The sequence below is a fragment of the Palaemon carinicauda genome, chromosome 15 (genome assembly GCF_036898095.1).
Source record: "Palaemon carinicauda isolate YSFRI2023 chromosome 15, ASM3689809v2, whole genome shotgun sequence".
Classification (NCBI taxonomy): Eukaryota; Metazoa; Arthropoda; class Malacostraca; order Decapoda; family Palaemonidae; genus Palaemon; species Palaemon carinicauda.
In genome coordinates, this window is record NC_090739.1 from 118,125,239 (window position 1) to 118,129,180 (window position 3,942).

At 36.8% G+C, this 3,942-nt stretch overlaps 1 long non-coding RNA gene across 2 annotated transcripts in view; it reads left to right on the plus strand.

The window, feature by feature from the left end:
• Nucleotides 1-1,960: 1,960 nt before the first annotated feature.
• LOC137654363 (uncharacterized) overlaps nucleotides 1,961-3,942 on the plus strand; it is a 39,681-nt gene continuing 37,699 nt past the window's right edge. For both annotated transcript variants that reach the window (XR_011046613.1, XR_011046612.1), the window contains exon 1: nucleotides 1,961-2,097. This is a non-coding gene — a long non-coding RNA (uncharacterized lncRNA). The remainder of the gene's footprint in view (nucleotides 2,098-3,942) is intronic.

Consider the following 3,942-nt stretch of genomic DNA (forward strand, 5'->3'; position numbering starts at 1 on the left):
TTGTCCCTTTCAGACGTGACCATTTTTCATAGGGAAGTTTTTTTGTTTTTTTTTATTAAAAAGTCATATGTAGCTTGTAGGCTATGTAATTCCCTTTCCTTTTGTATCTAAATGACAAAAAAGTAAGACCAATAAGCAAAACGTAGCAGCAATCATCCTCAGAAATTTTCATGTTTCGGGTAATTTTCCTCGCCATTGGGGATCATAAGGACATAAGCATCATATTTCAGGGTTATTTACTAAGGAACTGTGAGACCCTTCACTAAAATCAAGAGTATAATACCCTACAAGTACCAAATGTACACATCAGCAACATGGGTCTAGCATAATATAGTCTCATCTACGTAATTTTGGGGTAAAAGTTTACTCTTTTTGGCAGATTCCCCAACCATTTCTGACACAGAAATTTTAAATATATAAACGAGCAGGAAAAGAAAAGAAAACTATTAATTTACTTCTCATGAAATCATAGAAAATGGTAGTGTGGATGTATGTAGGATATTAAAACACATCTCTCGTTGTAATTTCTGAAGAAAACTTAAATGAATGGAACTTATTTGGCAATACAAATAATTTTCCTAAAGAAAATATTGTTGAAGACATGAAATATACAGGAGACTTTCTCCCCAAAATTTCAAGCAAAGGTCGTGAGTCGTGTCTACAAATATATTTACAATTTGGATTGCTGTTTTGGTTTTGATTTCTCATATTGGTTGATTTATAAATCATTCCAAATATGTCAGAATAACCAATTGAATAGGATGCTAACATAAAGTTGATGACAAAAGAGTACATGTTTATAACACAAGAAAACTTTTCGTATTAGTCACCCATGGTATTTTTTTCCACTTTACAGCACAATGATCATTAATGGTAAAAATCTTGCTCCGCCTATTCTTATTCTCTTGAATGAGTTTGGGTGATGAAGGGTTGGAGGCGGGTGGAGCGGGGTCGGTTGCTGATACTGGCAACAGAATGTTTAGTTACAACTTTGGTTAATGATATAAAAAGGGAACATCTGTTGTTCATAGTCTTGAGGTCTACACCATACTTAGGACAAGTGCCCAGGGTGACACAGGTCTTTTTTAAGGCAAAAAGACGACCAACCATTTTCCTTCGCTCCATTGATACTACAGAACAGACAGGATGTCCACACTAACTGTGATAAGCTATTTAAGCACCCTACAGAATTTTGTGACAGGTAGGCTACTGCAATAAGGCCATACTATTCCAAAGAATAACCACCCAAAAAGCTCTCTCTCTCTCTCTCTCTCTCTCTCTCTCTCTCTCTCTCTCTCTCTCTCTCTCTCTCTCTCTCTCTCTCTCTCTCTCTCTCCTGGAACTAGAACTAGCTGTGGAAATGTGTGAATTAACTAATGTTATTGATTGATTAATTGATTTGATATATATATGTATATATATATATATATATATATATATATATATATATATATATATATATATATATATATATATATATATATATATATATATATGTGTGTGTGTGTGTGTGTGTGCGTGTGTGTGAAGTTAATGATTATAAGACTTTTTAATAACGTAACTTGATACTTTATCAGCATTTTCACTGCTACTATATATTTCATCCCATTTTCTATAGGTCGACTAAAAATGAAATAAAACTCTTGTTACTGTGCTTTCTATGTATACAAGAATCTCTCTCTCTCTCTCTCTCTCTCTCTCTCTCTCTCTCTCTCTCTCTCTCTCTCTCTCTCTCTCTCTCTCTTCTTTCGAAGTCTTTCATTATATCTTTCAATGTCAATCATTTGTTCTACTACTATCAACATCACAACTGCCAGTTCTATTTCCATTTAACACCAGCAACTCAGTGCAGATTTTGATGAAATATGATGGTGAAGATGATTGAGAATATGGAATAAATAAGTGAAAAAGGGCATAAATTTGGGGTGAACATTATTGGAACCTTTTGGAGGGTGAGTGACTTGTGTTACCGTGTAGCTGTTGCTGAATGTTTGTAACAGTAATATTTCCCGTCATTTGTTACTTCTCCATGGCAACAGAGAACTACTTTAAGTTTGATTTTGCTGTGCAATTCTTATGCTTCCCATTACTGTGAAGGTAATACGTAATAATTCAACTGATATTCAAATAATTTTAAAGTTAGAGTGGTGATCTTTCTTAGTGTGAACTAATCTGATAAAAGTGTATTTTAAAGTCAAGGCCTATTTTTTTCAAGATCTAGCAATTTCATGCTAGATTAGGCCAACCTTCAACAGTACAGATTTGCTTAGGACATTACTTGGAATTTTTAGAAATAGCATTAGAAAAGGAAACATAAAACCAAATAACGAAGACAAAGTTGAAAAATACACTCTAATGTTAATATTGTAGTTACCTAACCTCAATTTACCTACCCGTGTTTTACCCGATTTAGTGTAACTGTTGATGTCTGGTACTGGCTTTGGTGGTATTTAGTGAAATAGATAGAAAATGTATTGATATTGCCAAGTTGAACAGTTTTCTTAAATATATGTGGTATGTAGTTGGAAAGGTAATGGTAAGGTACTATAATATCATAGTGAATAAGAATTTACCATAAGATATGGGTGTTCACGGTTTTTTTTTTTTTTTATCAATCAATAAAAATATGAAAAGCAATACAATTTCCAAAGTTTAATATTTGTTTGTTCCTACGCAAATACAAACATTTCTTTCTTTAATATCGATATATTTTTTCAGCGTAGCTTGAATTTAGCCATAAAGTTTTGCCCTAGGTGTCAATTATCCACCGCTAGTTAGCATAGGTGTAAACCGATCACCCCACTCACACACTGGCCCAGTGAAATCCATCGCTTTTGTTTTCAGCTCAGTAGAGTGAAGACGTGCTGTCTCACTCCTTCGTTAAAAGTTAAAGGTATCTTGTTTCAGTTCCAGTTTCATCACATTAGATGCGCACCAGAACATCAGCTGGGCAAGCCCAACACTCCTCTGTAGTACCCAATCACAGCAGTGGCATTCCCAGTAAACAGCTTAAACTAACGGTCCCAGGCTGGGATCGATCTGCTGCCATGCAAATGCTAGGCGAACACGTAGCCACTGCACTAGGCAGTGATAAACCTATTGAAATTTTCTTTGTTCCTACATAAATACAAACCATTGTTCTTTACACATTGGAGTAGAAATAACAACGAAGGCTGGAATACGTCCATTAAACTTTTAACGAGGTGTAAACAACCAACAGGGTAGCTACCCTGTCAGCCACGGGGTGGCTACCGCTGGCCCTCCAGCTTACTCGAACCACAATTGAATTTCAACCGTCGCAGCGAGAACTTGTTCTTCTTGTCTGTGAATAATTTGCTTTTTGCTTTTTTGCATTAACTCTACAATTTCTTTTTCTTCCAAGTGTGCGTATGCTGATTGTTTGTGTTTATGCTGACATGCCCTGGAATCCTGCCTAAGACCTATGGGAATGAGCAATGTTATACCAGTTGTGACGACACATATGCTCTGATACCTCACCTTGTGAGAAGTGTAGGAAGTTGCTGTCCTCCCAGTGGGTGCTGTTTGACAGGAGGAAGAAGAAGACAAAAAGAGATTCTTCAGCTTTGGGGTCTTCCTCAAAGTATAAGATAAGAGTAGTAGTCGTATGGTCAAGCTCAGGGGCAGAGAGGTTCCATTATCTCTTACAAAACGGCGCTGCCCCCTCCTTGGAGTGGTTCCCCTAATTCTTCTCTTCCTCTTGATTTACAGAGGATGGTGCCCTTCAACTGTTGTGGCCTTCATTGGGCATTCTAAGCTCACTGTTGGAGAAGTTTAATCGTTTCTTGTAGGAGAAACAGGCTGCTTTTGCTCCCACCGGCTCCTTCGTATGTCGTCACCCAACAGAGTCTGGGCACAATCTCACCTCTTCGACAGGAGATTTGAGATCGCTTTCTAGTATACAATATCCTATGAAACCTTCTG